Source organism: Castor canadensis, chromosome 8 (genome assembly GCF_047511655.1).
Source record: "Castor canadensis chromosome 8, mCasCan1.hap1v2, whole genome shotgun sequence".
In the NCBI taxonomy this organism is placed as follows: domain Eukaryota; kingdom Metazoa; phylum Chordata; class Mammalia; order Rodentia; family Castoridae; genus Castor; species Castor canadensis.
In genome coordinates this window covers 48,717,281-48,733,589 of record NC_133393.1, presented here as the reverse complement: position 1 = coordinate 48,733,589, position 16,309 = coordinate 48,717,281, and the positions used below count along the sequence as shown (strand labels likewise).

At 41.7% G+C, this 16,309-nt stretch overlaps 1 protein-coding gene across 9 annotated transcripts in view; it reads left to right on the top strand.

The window, feature by feature from the left end:
• Nucleotides 1–16,309, top strand: part of Fars2 (phenylalanyl-tRNA synthetase 2, mitochondrial) — a 509,857-nt gene that overhangs the window by 404,716 nt on the left and 88,832 nt on the right. For 2 of the 9 annotated variants that reach the window (XM_074082969.1, XM_074082968.1), the window contains one exon: nucleotides 1–16,309. This exon is cut by the window's left edge; it is cut by the window's right edge and continues 21,188 nt beyond it. The exons of the other annotated variants lie outside the window; for them this stretch is intronic. The gene's annotated coding sequence lies outside the window, so the exon portion shown is untranslated. 9 annotated transcript variants of the gene reach the window in all.

Sequence of the window (16,309 nt, the reverse complement as noted above, 5' to 3'; positions counted from 1 at the left end):
CCCTAAACAATGAAGTATAACAACTATTTATGTAGCATTTGCACTGGATTAGATATAAGTCATCTAGAGATGATTTAAAGTATATAGAAGGCTATCCATGGGTGCTGTGCATATATAACACCATTTTATAGAAGTAACTTGAACATCTGTTAATTCTGCTATCTGTGGAGGTCTTGGAACTAATCCCCAATAAATACTGAGGAATGACTCCTAAGTGCCATTAAATGTAGGGGTAGCAAGTGCTTTCCTTCTTTGTCATCATCAGTACAGATTTGTGGAAAGCAGTTTGCAATATATATCAAAATTGAAGATACATGTACTCTTTTATCCAGAATTTATGTATCCCACAGATACTTAACATAGATATTCAGAGATGTATGTGCTGGCTTATTCATCACAGTGCACATGCAATGGCAAAAACTACTCACGGGAAGGGGTGCTGACTGCTGTCTGTTCCTTGGGATGCTAGCAGTTATGAATGTTTTATACACCAATAAGTAAAGAGTACACATGTGTTGAAAGGATCAAGTTACAGAACACTCTAGATTATTGTCCTATTTTGTCTTTGTGGAAACAAACTTTTTGTGCATAGGATATATCTAAAAAGATACAAAGGCAATTGTTAATAATTATCTCTGCAAGTAAGAACTGAAATTGGGGAGGGTATCTTCCACTTTTCAGCTCATCTTCACACAATTTAAAATTTTTACTATAACACATTTTTATTATAAAACACTAATTATTAAAAATCTAGTATGGAAGATATTATTTATTAGGACTATATTCAGGAAGCTTCCTAAATAAATGGATCATTCCATGATGAAGAACGCATTCAGCCAGAGAGAACAGATATCAACAGCTTAATAAATAATAAAAATTTAAATATTTTGACAAAACCAACTAAAATCTCCTGGGAGTAAGTCTCTGGATAGATGACATTTCACTTAGCAGAACTAGGAAAGAATAAGTTTTTTTTTAAAAGACACTTTCTGAGATCTTGTCTTATTCTGTGTTTGTTAATCCCTGATTTTTTCTATTTACCATTCATTATCAAAGAAATACCAAATCATTGGAAATACCAATAAGTTCACATGCGCTTTCTTTCTAATGACTGCAAAATTAGACACATAGCAATTATAAGATTGTATCTAAGCAATGAGAAAAATTAATGGCTAAATATTAGAATGAATTCTGAATTGACTTACATTATTGTTTGGATACAAGTGTCTCTCCAAAAGGCTCATGTACTGAAAGGCTGGTTCCAGCTGGTGACACTATTTTGGGAGATTTGGGAAACTTTAAGAGATGGGGCCTTGCTGGAGTAACTAGATCACTGCAGGTGATCTTTTGGAGCTCTGTGTGTGTGTGTGTGTGTTTCTCTCTCTCTCTCTCTTTTCTGTCTGGAGGTGAACAGCCTCTTCCTCCACACACTCCCACCACCCTGATGTCCTTGCCCCAACTACACAGGGCCAAGTGACCATGGACTGAACTGCCTGAAACTGTGACATGAGTAGAATAAATCCTACCTTCAAGTTGCTTTTCTCAGGCATTTGACACAAAGCTGACTCACACAAGTCATATGAGAAAAAAGAACTGATGAATGGAGAATTGGGCATTCTGAGAGAGTAATTTAAGCCATTCTTTGAAAGGTACTCAGATTTCTAGGCAAGATAGAGTCACACCCCCTACTGAGGGGAATTATAAACCAGCACTACATAAAACTAGGGAGATGAAAACAATTCTAAGCTGGGAATGTACCTCTGTGGTAGAGTGCTCACCTAGTATGTGTAAGGCCCTGGGTTCCATTCTTAACTCGGAGGGGTGGTGTTTGAAGAAAAGCCCTCAAAGCCTGTGGGCATGGGGGTACACACCTATAATACCAGCTCTCAGGAAGCTGAGGCAAGAGGATCAGCAAATTTGAGGCCAGCCTGGGCTACTTAGCAAGACCCTGTCTCAAAAAACAAAAAGACTTCTAACTCCTTCACATGTTAAGAATGAGAAATGTGGGTCCAGTTTGTTAATTCTATTTAAAAATATCAAGTATTAAAAGCAGTATCCTTTCTACTTCCTGATACTGCGGAATGCATGAAGAATACTTTCCTAGAGCATTGTTCATTATTCACTAGAGAAATGGGTATGACTTTCAACAAAGACAAGTCATGAGATAAGACTAGAATTGAAGATCTTTGAAGTGGTTTCAGGTCATTATTTTAATACTGTGTTCACACAGAATCTGCTTTACATTCATTTGCAAACTTCAAATATCTAATTTCAGGGTGAAGTTTAGTGGAATGGCATTAGAGCCCTCTGAACTGTCTTTGGTTTGATGCGAAGTGAGAGGTCTGAAAAGAATATCAAGCTAAATCCTCAACTTAAAAGCAACACTTATTTTTTTTAATTAAAAAATCATCTGATATTACTTGAATTTTCTTAACAGATTCATGCCATGCTCCTTAGTTCGAAGTCTAGATGTGGAACACAGAGACTGGCTTGCAGAAGAGCAGAATCAAAAGTCCAGCAGTAGTATAACAGTCATGATTTTCACCAGCCCTGATCCAGGGTGACCAGAGAAGAAAGACAAATATGCTGGAAACATTAGCTTTGGAGTGTCTTCCTAACTCAGGAGTGGAAACTCTGCCCTTGCCAACTGTCCCTAGGACCTGGGGGTCAGGGGAGTTATTAGTGTCTGAATCTTTAAACAGCACCCTCCCATACACACACCCCTGTTTAAATGAAATTTGGCCTTAGGGACCTCAAATCACATCTGCCAGGTTCCTGGGACCAGCCTATGGGTTGCAGACCCACCTGATGAGCAGATCAGTAAGGACCAGCCAGGATTATGTTGCAGTGGCAAATAACCTGAAGCGCTCCATGATTAACCCAACAAGTTTGTTTCTCACTAGGCTCACTAGGTACCCTGTGGCTGGGGCCCTCCTCACCGTATTACATAGCAGGCTAGGCTATGGAGGCTCTATTCTTTTTGTGGCAGAGGAGGCCACACTACCCTGGTCAAAAGCAATCAGAGGGCTGCCTAATTGCAAGGTGGTAGGGGTGTTGAGAGCACAAGCAATGCCCTGTGTGCCTGAAAAGAGAAGTGATACGGGGAAGTAACAGGTCTTTTCAGCAAGGACCATAGAAATCATCAGCACTGACATATGTGCCTTGTGCTGTGTGATAACTCAGATTGCTGGGAGGGGCCACAGAACAAAGTCAACTACTGTTATAGGGTCCTTTGGACCCTCATAGGGCCTCTTACCAGGCCACCCCATAGCAATAGCCCCTTACAGGGTAGCATTGAATATGACAGTGTTACTTCTCAGGGATCATTACAGGCTACTGTAATCCTGCTTTCTAATTAGCTTCCTTCTCCTGCCTCATTCCTTCCCTTCAAGTCTACTCATGCTAAGGGATGCTTGACTGATATTTTGAATGCTAGCTTTGCTTACACTACTCCTTCACACAGAAATTGTTGGAGGTTTCCAACTATTTGTAGTTTTTCTGCTCAAGCTCATACATGTATCCTGGAACCTGATGAAATGCAGCCACCCAGACCTTCTGAATCGTGGTCTGTACCTTAAAAGTCACCCAGGAGATGGGCATGCACATTAGAGTTTGAATAGCACATATCCACAGCATTGGTGCTCAAATGTGGCCACACTTTGAATTACCTGGAAAGCTGAAAAGGTGCTACTACCCAGTCCTCAAATCTGGAGCAAGACCTTGTACCAAGATGGTTCCTTTTCTGTTTTATTCTTTATTGAATATTAAAATGTGGCTGGTAAATGGAAGAATGTGCTTGGCTTTGTGTAGCTGACTTTGAGAGGCCTTTATGTATAGTGATGCACTGGTCATCTACTTTTAGTTACTCTCACTGTATCAACTCACCTTGCAGCCAGTGACATAGTTAACAGACACTTGAATTGGGGACAGACGTGAAGACTCTTGACCTATTTAGCCCCTTTCTTGTAGGCATGTGGTTGCCACACCCAAGCTGGGCCAGTTCACATGCAGGCCCCCATCTTTCTGGAGAGGACTTGTTTGTCACCACAGCACCTATTGTCCTAGAACTTCACTCCTGTGGATAGTATTTCATTTCCCAAATGACTTCAAAAAGGATAAATACTTACCTTAATGTTTTCACTCACACAAGCTGTTAATTTTCTACAAGATGTTTATAAGCACAGCAGTAGCAGTTGCTTTTTCATGTGAACATTAAATAAGATTCAAGGTATGAAGGACTTACTGCAAAGGGCCCAGAAGGATCCATGGGATTTGGTGGGCTGTAGCAGACAAATGGCCTGCCAGTTTGTCACTGCAGGCGCCAGCACTGGGAGGCACAGATCAACTAACTCTTTGAGATTACCCAGGCTCTGCCTCTGGCAGCCCTCAGAGAGTTAGAGCCCCACATGTGCCTCTGTCTGCAAAGACTGTTGGTCAAACATGTAGAAACCTGGTATTACTGGTGTGCACCTGAGCCCCATAAGTCATCTCTCTCGTGCTGCCACTGCACCTTGCCTTTGTACAGCCTAGAGGTCTGTGGGGTACATGCCACTGCATAAGTGTGTAGATCAGGAGTCGTGTCATGTCAGCATGAGTGCCAGTGAAGCTGTGCCGGAATCTCTGTGCTGGGCTCTTACTGGGAACAGGATATCACACACACACACACAGCTTTGAGTGCTAAAGAATGGAGGATTCTAATGAAAGGTCAAAGGCAGGTAGCAGGCTCCATCTTACAGTGTCTCAGTGCGCAATATCAAGGGTCCATAGTTTCAGGGCCAGCCATCCTTTTGTTGTTCTTTATCCCCAAAGAACAATAGAGATAAAGGGGAAATTGTTCTTAGAAGGAAATTAATTAAGAGTGGGGAATGTCAACTCTAAGACAATGTCAGTAATAAAAAGTCTGATTGAAATTCTTAGAATGTTTTATTCTTGTGCCTTAGTGGGGTACTCAAGGGTCTGGCTGAGTTGTGGTTTTCTTCATTGCTTGTCTTCATTAACATGTGCAGTAAATATTAAAATAGACCTTGGAGCAATAATGTAGGTAGAAAGTAGATGATGACTTGTCAGATACAAAATTGGAGCAGTTTATGTATGTATGTGTTTTTCTGCCTTTTTGAAATTTATGTTGGCTATTTTTTTTTAACCTAGCCTAACGCTTCTCTGGTTTTTGTTTTATTGTACCATTATTCTTAACATCACCTAAACTTGAGTTTTGATATAATTTCTAAAAGCAGGGTCTTTGAAAGGCAATGCTGTAGGTCATTTTTTAAAGTTTCATAAAGGGTAAGCAAATGAATAACAACAACGTAAAAGGCACTTTAGCATTTTTCTCCTTATTAGCAGTTGCTTTATGCTTTTTAACTGAAATACAGAAAGTGTATTATTTCAGAGTGTTGTGTTGGCAAAATAGATATTCAATCCCATTTCTAGTAGTATTGTTATTCAATGCTAAAATAAATTTTATGGGCAAGCAGTGATTGTAGAGGTAATAACAGTTCTTTTGGTCAGCCTCAGTTAATTGGAGTATTCTATGACATGTAGTATACTCTGACTAGGCTGATTTTTTTTTTTTAATGAGAGCTAACACAGAAAATCCTGTGTTTCTATTCTTATTGCTTATCTTTGTATAGTGATATGCTGTCCATTTTGCCTTAATAAGTAGAGTGGATAAAATATAGCTATAATCTGTCCTTGATAATAGAAATCTTTTCTAATGGGCTATAATGATGAATTTTTCTAGAATTTGGTGGAAAAGTCATTCACTAATTTAATGCAGTGTAGATGGTTCTTGCAGTAAATTTTAGAAAGTATAGATCTCAACCACCATCAGACTGTCCTGAGCTATATTTGGGAAGGTTTTGTTTTACTCATTTGAAAATGCTCAGTCTGACATCTCCTAAAAATGATGCAAAGCAACACCATAAAGCTTGTCTGAGGATCCTGGTTACTTAGATTTTATAGTTAAGAATGTTGATGAATTTACTTTGCGTTTCCTTGGACTTCCATGTCTCAAACATTTGGGACTGAGGGATGACAAGCCCAGGTTGAAGGGGTCCTGGTCAGTGTCCTGGGAGTGGATCAGCAGGTCAGAGAGGACCAAAGAGCCGCCTGTCCCTTCTTTTCCCCTCTGAATGTCACTCACTTCACAGTCATCCCTTGGGGGCACTAGAAAGTTTCACAGAGTGGGATGTTGGCAGAACTCCCATCTATACCTGTTTGACTTTATAGACAGCAGCTTTTCAGGGTTTTTGCATTCTTCTTGCTTCAGAGGAAAATTTCAGGCAAAATTTCATATGGAAACAAAGTGTTTTCCTTCAAATTCTTAATAAGTAAAATTCAGGTAGCTATCAAAAGCCAGCACATCTGTAGAGTCTATGTTAATGGTTCCAAAGGATGACAGACTTCTGACAGCCCCTGAGATGGGAGATTTTCATCTGCGTTATGATTCTGAAGCTATAAACTTCACAATTGCCAAACATCACACATTTTTATATATGTTTACTGTCTGTTAGGAGCTAAAAGGTCCCTGCCCTTTTATTGCTTAAGATTCAAAACATTATTTTATAAAACAAAGTTCATGGGCCCCTGGAGTTCGCTGGGAGGCTCACTAGGAATCTGTCTGCAGTTTGATAATTTTAGAGGAGTGCAAAACAGAAGACTGGTTGCATTTCATGGAACTTTCCCATTGTGTTTTCAGTTTACAGCTGCTATACTTTCTGCCACCACTCTTGGTGTAAGAAATGTCACCTTCCTCTCTTTGTCTAAATTTGGTTTTGTCTAAAGTTGGTTTTGTCTATTTCCCATGACTTCACTCTCCCTTAACCACACCAAGTTGGGTGACCATTTGGGAAAGGCTTTTCAGTTGTCCTACCTGGGCCATACCTTGGTGCAAACCAAGCCTGAGAGTCCCTTAAAGGTAGACACCTCTTCTGTACCCATGTAAAACTGGCCTCAAGGGCCTGTCACCAGAACTCCCGAGGCTTCAGACCCTGGTGTTCACCAGTCTTCCAGAGCTCCCCACAGAGGGCTGCATCCTCAGCCAATGCCACATAGGTGTGGGCCTCTGAAAACCTCTGTTGCCTTCCTGGCCTGTGTCTCCTAGTCTGCCTGATGCCCAACTCTTTCCTTGCCCTCTGTCATTTCCCCCTTCTTGCCCTGGGCACTCCCTTTGATGGATCTTAGAAGCACAATGTGGTACTCTCCTTCCTGCACATGGTGTGGGTAGAGTGACATGCTAACACTCACCAGACTTTTCAAGATGAGTATCTTACTCTGTTGGGCCTGCTATGTCAAAGTGCCATGGACTAGGTAGCTTCTAAATAACATTTTTTTGGGGGGGGTGGTAGAGGGGTTTGAACTCAGGACCTTGCTAGGCAGGCGCTCTACCACTTAAGCCATATTCCCAGCCCCAGAAATTTATTTCTGATAGTTCTGGAGACTGGGAAATTCAAGGTTAAGATATTAGAGGATTTTGTGTCTGGTGAAAGCCTTCTTCCTAATTCTTTGATGGCTGTCATTTTGCTGTAACTTAAAATGGCAAAAGGACAAGGGATCTCTTTAGGGTCTCTTTTATAAGGACCCTATGCCATTCATGTTCTAGTCATCTCCCAAAGGCCATACCTCCTAATACTATCACCTTGGTGTTTAAGGATTTAGCATATGAATTTAGGGAGGGACAAAAACTTTCAGTCCATTGTGATGAGACAAAGAGTATTAAATATTACACTTATACTACAATGGCTGTCTTTGTTACCATTCAACTAACATTAATTAAAAAGGCATAATTCTCTGCAAATGCATTTTGTTTTATTTACATGTTAATAAGTTATATATGCTAAATTTACCTTTTTCATCAGTGATTGGACCAGGTTTTCAGAATAGTTCATTGAACTCCAAAAAAGTGAAACTAATATGTAAATTTTAGCACTCAAATCAACATGTAAGTGGTAGTAGTTAACAGGCCTCTGAGGTGATTCCAAGTTGTAAATTTGTGAACATGATTGTTTTTCAAAAGCAGCCAAAAAAGAAAAATGTAAATAAGAGGGGTGATAAGAAACATCTGAAAACTTAAATTTATTTGCACTGGGAAGTCATCAGTTCCAGCTCTTGGTAATTGTTATAGAATTCTGCTAAACAATTTTCTCATCTGTAAATGGAGATAATAAAAGAGCTCACCCTCAGAGTTGTTGTGAGGATAAATGAGTTAAATGTGTATAGAATGCTATGTGCACATTTATTGTATTGATACAATTACTGTCATTATTAGCACAAAACACAGTGACTTCTTTGTAAACCTATTGGGTTTTCCTAGAACAAATTGAACTGATACTGCACTTGTACGAAAGTAATAAACGCTATCATTAATTGTGGAGAAATGAACAAAACTGTAGCAGTATCACTTGTAGTTGCAAAAGTTGGCCCAAGTTACAGTCCAACAAAATAAACCACAAATAATAAATTAGATGAAAACATGAAATGCCATTTTGAAGAAACTAAAAAGCAGAGCAAGCTATTGGCAAAATTCTTTGCTAAGTGATACACAGAGGCCACACAATATGAGCTGCATATAGAGCAACTCTGAACAGTAGAGTGTTAGTAGACACTCTGCTTTGCACTCTGCTGAAGCAGCTAAGCATACCTCTTCACATAGGTGGGGTAAGTATCCTGAGAGCTACTCGATAGCCTCCTGTTACGTTTATACCCAAAACCTAAGCTGTTAAGTACCTCCAACGTTTAAGTCTTCATTATTTCCAGGTATGCTGTAGGTTGGAAGGAGTACACAGAATCATTTCCAACAGTTGGACTATATAAGCAGAAAAAAGGGGCCAGATATATTTCTGTGGGGCAGTGACCATGCCAGTAGAGAGCCTCTCTGTGATTTTAAGACCTTAGTTAACAAGTTCTTGAATACCCCCCACCCCCTCCTCCTCTTGAACAAAAGGCTACACACCAGCAAAAAAAGGTTGATCATATGTTCCCCAGCCCCACTCAGGTGCTGAAAAGAAAGTGGGACAGTGAGACATACCTATCCAGTGCCTGTGCAGAGGGGCAGTGGGTCCTACACTTCTCTAGTCTACATCAAGGCTTGTGGTTACAGAAGGGAACAATACTCACATGAAATTTTGTTTTTTAGTTCTTTTCATTTTTATTGACATATAACTTCTGTATTATAAAATGCACCAGTCTTACTAATTGAGTTCTGTGAATTCCAACAGTTGTGTATGCCTGGCTAGCCACCATTCAAAACAAGTTAAAAATACTTCTGCCACTCCAGATAGTTCCCTCCTGCCCATTTCTTGTCAGTCCCTTTTCCCACCCCACAGGCAACAAATGACTTTCTGACTTCCAACAGTCCATTAGCATTGCCTGTTCTTGTGTTTCATGGAAGCGAAATCATATTTATTAACCCCCGTGAGTTCTGAAATGAGGGGTGAGATAATATTTCCTTGGGACAGTGACCATGCTGGTAGAGAGCTTCTCCACCATTTCGAGGATTTACTTAAGCATTTTGAGTAGTTGGAACTTCTCATGGAAAGAATCACTTTTTAATTTTGAGGGAAGAATAACACAATTTCATCCAAAGAAGCCAAACAACTGAACTGCAGTGCATACAGCTTGACCTCTGAAAGTTTGCACCTTTCCCTATGTTTCTCTTTGCTCATTTGAGAGAAAATCAAGACACATTCAAGGTCAGAGTTGCTACCAACATCCAAACACAACTATCACATATGAAGAAACAAAGGCAATTGTGGAAAAGATTAGGAATTCACCCAGTGCTGTCAGACATGGATCACCTTTCACACATTCTCTGCCCATGAACTTGAGATCTGACTGACTCCAGATGTAGCTTCCAGTGAGGAATCTTGCCATGACCTGAGTATTGATCCCCATGCCTACCACTGTCTCACCAAGCGTGCTGCCACACACTTGCCTTTGGGCCAAATGATGGTAATAGCTTTTTAGAGTCCCAAGGGAGTGGTTCTAACAATGGGAGTCTGCCCAGCATAGCAAAACCATGATGTGCTCCATCTCAGGGACTCCAAGGTCTGCTACTATGTCTTGACCCTGAAGTAAGTATAGAAATCAGAAGGAGCCACAAGGCAAGGTCACCAATATAGTCACCTCAATGCAAGGTAATAGTCACTTTACAAATGGATGCATTTTTGTTATCCATTGTGCCTCAACTTTTTAAAACCACCAGATATTAGCTCATGTGTATGACAAATGCCTTTCAAGTGGTCCTTGCCTGCCAAGAATGCTGGTCTAGCCTAAGACCTTGTGAACTGATTTAGCTGGAACTGAAAAGTGATAAAAAAAAAAAAAACAGAAAACATTTTCCTCCTCTTTTTTAAAATTGAAATGCTGGATGTGGTGGCACTGTAATTCCAGCATTCAGGAGGCTGAAGCAGGAGGATCATTGAGTTCGAGGCCAGCCTGGGCTATATAGTAAGACCCTGTCTCAAAAAAAAAAAAAGATAAAAAAGAAATTCCAAGGGCCTCCATCTTGAACCACTAGGGAACATCTCCTCCACCTACTTCTGCTCTCCTTGCTTGCTCCTTTTCACACATGCCAAGGAGTCACTTGGATGTGTAGGGCCCAGCAGTAGTTATTCTCCTCCTTGGTAGATGTCAGTGCCTGGCATTCTGCTGGTACTCTTCTGTTTCCCCTGCCTCTCCCAGTGCTTATTTCTCTTCTCTACTGCCCACTGAACATGGCTTCCTTGGTGCACTTGCTCTGGTTTTCCTTCCCTCCTCCTTACCCATGAGGACAGCTCCTAGCTCTGTGTTTCTGAAACCAACTTTTCTGACTGCAGGTCCCACATCTCCAGCCATCTTCCCTGGCCTGGATAATCCACCTGCACCCTGGATTGGGTATAGATACAGTGGGGCTCGTTGTGCCCATGTGGTTCTCTCTCTAACCTAGGCATGAGACCTTACCATCACCTTCCCATTCCATTCTGCACTGCTTGCTTTCATCTTTTCCTCCTTTACCTAGGCAGTCAGCCTTGGACAAGTTCTTACTGCCTCCTTTTTAAGCCACTGTTACCTTGATCTGCAGCTACTTTCCCCATGCTTATGTCCTCTAATTCATTCTAAATATGGCTGTTCAGCTAGTTGTCCTAGAGAGCAGACTAACACCTCCCTGCACAAATGCATATTGCTTCTCCATTCCCTCTACTAAATCAGGTGGTTTGGATCAGTGTGTGAGGCCGTGGTGATCCCCTCTTATTCTCAAAGTTATTTCCTCCTGCTTTCCTTCTTACATAGTCTCTGCTTGACCCATCCAGCATGTTCCCTGTATGAAGGTGTATGGACAACCTTCATACATCTCAAACTTGAGCTCACACCTGTCCCCCAGCTTCTCATTTCTGCATTTTGAGTTCTTGTTCATCTGTCTGGAGAACACTGTCAAAGCCACTCATTATTTCCCAGACTTTTGGGCTTGATCCCTCTTCTAGACCTCAATCACACTTTGCAATTTCTCCCAATTAATAATCGTTCAGCAGTGACATGTTTTTCTTCCTCCCTCGATTAGATGGCAGCTCTCTGAGGCCAGGGACTGTGTAGTGATTGCCATCATAACCCTCCCACACCCTAAGCCAGTATTGATGGTTCTTGAATTAAACCTGGTCAGTGCCATCCCCATTTCTTCAGGTCCCCTTTCCAACCCACTTTTGTGATCTGGCTTTTTAAGGATCACTGGGCCTAGCTGTCAGCCTGTACTACTCACCCTGCACCAGTCCTTATGGTCACCAAAGGAGGGATGACATTAAGCCCAGCACAGAACAGACTGTTGATTTCCAATAATGAAGACTATGTTTAGCTTGCTTTTGAATGAGGCCTTTGGCTACTAACCACAACAAGCCAGTTGCTAATGGCAGACCATGTTTTAACTCTCTGTGCCATTCCTTGCCTAAGGCAGAGAAACACATTCAGCAGCTCCTATGACTTCTGTCACTAGGTCTCCAGCCTTAGATTTACCAAGTATTACTAGATGGAACAACCAAAGGGCTTTTCAAAACAGCTTTCGTGAGACTTGAATGCAGCAGTCTCCCCATCCATTTATGAAGCTCCCGTTATTTCTGAGGCACAGTCAACAAAGCTGTAATAGAACCTGAGCAGCTACAGATCAGCTTCTCCAGCATGCCTTAATGAACCAAATACCTTGTTTTTGTTTTAACTGAGGCACAATCAGTCCAGAACCTGTAAGTCCTTGCTTGTTCTTACCTATTCTTGTTCCTTCGTGTGTCCTTTTTCCCATTCTCTTTTATTAGAGACCTGCTGGATATCATCACCTTGTTGCCATATTTGCTGAAAGAAATGAATGTGTCCATGTAGTTTCCTGCAGGTCCCTGTCTGGAGTTAGCAGCATGGGCCGACCCCATGCCATGCTAATAATGCGGGTGTCACTCATAAAAGCACCTTTTCATTACCAGCTGGGGAATAGCTATTATCCCCATATTATGTGAATTTGAAAAACACATCTGAGAATGAAGTGGAATGAGAACCTCACCACTTACAACCACAAGACCTGAGGGGAGGCATAGATAGGTACAATGAGATTGGAGATAATTTAATTTCTCTTATAGCCCAGGACCACAGACTTGTTCAAAGTCACCCACAACACTTGGTGGGAAAGCCCAGGCTAGGACCTGGGCCTTCTTGATGTAGTCCAGGCCTTTAGCAGACATCAGCATCCCTGGGAGTAGACCATGAGTAATACCTTCCCTCCTCTCAAGGAAGGGAAGAGCATGCAAAAGAGCATTTTCCACTCTGCCTCAAAGTGATGTCCTATTAATGCTGAGAAGCTTATTTTTCCTTCCTTTTGTGTGTCTATCCCTAGTACACCTCTCACAGAGTCCTTACCATATCCCTTGTTAGGCTGGGTTGCCCAGAGAAGCATTGCACACAGCCCCTGACCCAAGCACCTCACATTCAAAACCAGAAGACAGACATTTAACAGGTAATTGGGGTGCAGCCATGGGAGCCCAAAGAAGGGGGGCTTTGGCTGTGAACTCCATGTTGCTGTAATGAATGCTGTGGGATATCACGAGTGCCTCACAGGGAGGGCGACCTGGGAATTGAGCCTAAGGGAATAAATGAGAGTTTCCACATGGAGCACATAGGGAGGATGTTTAGGGTAAAATGAAAATAGGCTTAAGAGTGTATGGCATGCTTGTAGAACAATGAACAGTCTGGCATGGTGGTAAAAATACCCACATAGAAGAGGCTTTTATACATTATCCTGAAGGTAATAATCATTGTAGTAAATAGCATCTTAGTTTTGTGAGAAACTTTCATCCCCTGGATTTGCCCACAACACAAGATTTCCTTGTGGTTTGAGCCTAAATCTACGTCTGCATTGGATGGATTTTTGTTGTGATGGTTTCTGGCCTAATTTCACTTTGTCATAGTATAAGGTCGGGGCCAACTGGGGTGGGGGGTGGTCAATTAGGTACTAAGTGCTCAGTGAGCTTCTGTTTGTCCTGTGGTCCTTTGGGAGTGGGAATCTACAACTGTGACTCTGGCAATCATCCTGAAGGGCATGTTGTGAAGAGGAGCCTTGTCATTGAAAGGACCTCAATTTCATTCAACAGAGATGTGTGGCTACCAGCTGGACAGAACCTCTGCACAAACTCAAAGCAGACATCCTGCTAAAGCTGAGTGCACAGCACCCTCAGTCCTCTGTACCCCAGCAGCCCTGTGCTTTTAAAGACAAGCCTATCAGCTAACTCTAACACCAGGCCGCAAGCCTTCACTTACCTTAATGGGGGCACTTCCTCATTGGTTGAGAAGTAGACAACTCTTGAAGAAACTCCATGTCAGAAGTCAGGAATTACATGGCCATTCATGGTTGCTTCATTACCTAGGGTACTTCTATGAGGAGGAACAGTTTCACTTCTCTGAGTGCTTTCTTCATTGGCTGGGCACTCAGGTGTGGGTGGTGTGAACTGCGGAATGGAACAGAAGTTGAGCATTAGGCCAGAGATCCTGAGAGAAAACCCCAGCAGGGGAGATGGGGGGAGGCCCAGCAAGTGAGTCTTGAGCAGTGGGGAAGGGGATTGTGCTCCTTGGAAGATTTTCCACCCCAGTTGCAACTGTCCCTACACCTGGGTGAAAGAAGATACAGAGTGGTGGTATTAACTGGGCTTCTGTGTTGTAAACTACAGGACTATCTTCTATGTGGAGGGACTCACCTGTGCACAACAGATATTCCTCTGCAGTATTTCTGATTTGCAGTGATTAGGAGTCACATTGGAAGAATTTCCTTCCTTTGGTTTAAGATTCCTAGATTAAAAAAAAAATTTTCTTTCTTAGAAATTTGAAAGCATGCCTATTTTGGAAGTCATCCTGAATGGGATCTGGAACAAACAAAAAAAAAGGACCTTAGGGAAAAGTGAATAAGATTTGAACAAAGCATGTACTTTAGTTAAATGAGTGTGTTGATTAAATGTGGTTCACTAGTGAGAAATTTGCCAACTGATGTGACATGTTAATAATAGAGAAAACCACGTGGGGGCAAGGATATGGTGACCATCTTTCCAAGTATTCTGTAAATCTAAAACTCTTCTAAAATGAAATTTTTATTAAGAAGTAACTGTACAAACTTACAATTAAATAACATATTTAAAACACAGATGAGAAAGACTAAAAAACGTTTTTAAGTATCCACCAGATTGGTTTTTTTCTCCCCCCAACCAGGTTGTTTTAAGTATTAACAAGGCACTGAAACAAAATCTCCAGCACAGTTGAAGTAGCTCTCGCTCTCTCTTTCTTTCTTTCTCTCTCTCTCTCTCTCTCTCTCTCTCCTCTCCTCTCCTCTCCTCTTCCCTTTTTCTCCCCCACTCTGGTTATTTAACTCCAGGCCTTGTACTTGCTAGGCAAGCACTGTACCTCCTGAGCCATACCCCCAGTCCTTTTGCTTTTAGTTTTTCAGGTAGGGTCTTGAACTTTTACCTAAGCCAGCATTGAATGGTGATCCTCCTACCTCTGCCTCCTAAGTAGCTGGGATTACACATGCGTACCACCATGCCCATCTGAAGTAGCCATCTCTTTTCCTTCTTCCTTCCTTCCCTCTTCTTCCCATTCTCACCATGATAGGCATGCCTGACATTGCAGGCGATGTTAATGGCTCCCTAGAGTTCTATACTTGAAAAAACTGATTTATTTAATTACAAAAACAAATCAGGCCAACCCATGTTTTAAGATTGAGCTATCCCTTGAGGTGAGTACTTAGTGCCTCAGAGACCCTGTAGACTTCTTGGCCTCCCAGTCTTCTGAGGGAGAGGCTGGGGGCTGGAAATCCAGCATGGGCCTCTATGGCTGCCTCATCTGTTGCTACCACTGTTGCCCCTACTGAGCACCTGCAGTTGACTTTCCATCTCCTCAGCTCTGAAATATGGACCATTCCTCCCATGAGACACTTGGGACTCTGGGAATTGAATTTACGCCCCTACTTACTCAGCCAGAAAGTAGTAGAGCCAAGATTTAAACAAAAATCATGTCTAGCTGGAGAGGCCACAGTCTCTCCACTATAGTATCTGCCTCTCCTCCAGCTTACTGCCTACCTGTTTGAGTCCTTGCGTTATAATGCTGACCAGCTTGACTGGCCTGGGAAGAGTCCCAGCACTCACTTTGCTGTTCACTGCCCCACAGCTGTGGAGGTCAGATGGTCACCCTGGAAGGCATGCACTAAAGTGTCTGCCACTAACAATGTTCAGATGTACTTTCCTGTACCTATACTATGCCTATGGCCTAAGTATAGGCAATACCTGTATATGCCAAAACCTTTATATACCTGCACCTAGACCTAAAATGGAGCAGCCAAAAAATGTACCTATAGAACTTTCACTATCACCATTGTGACACTTCTACCCAAATAATATTCTGGAAATAAGAGAAAAGGCCAAGTTATAACAGATAACCTGTTCCCTGGCTTATCCTGACCTTAGTCTCTAATGAATAAGGGTAGAAGGCAAGCTATATTATTGCATAGGTGAGGATACACTGTGTACCCAGAAGTGTTAGCACTTTGGTTATAAAATATTAATGCCAATATTATATCTGAGCAAAGTATTACAGTACACAGTTCTATTCCAATTACCAAAACAGAGGAAGCCATGGAGAGAATACAAGTGAATTAGAAGAACACTGTTCATTTGGCCAACTGATAAAAATGTGTACATTATAGATGTTATAGCAGTAAAATAAAGTTTATTTTTGGCTTATTCTTTGTAGGACATACTTGCTCATCTTACAAATTGAATGGAGGTCTAGAGACATCAACACTTAGAAAAATAAATTTACT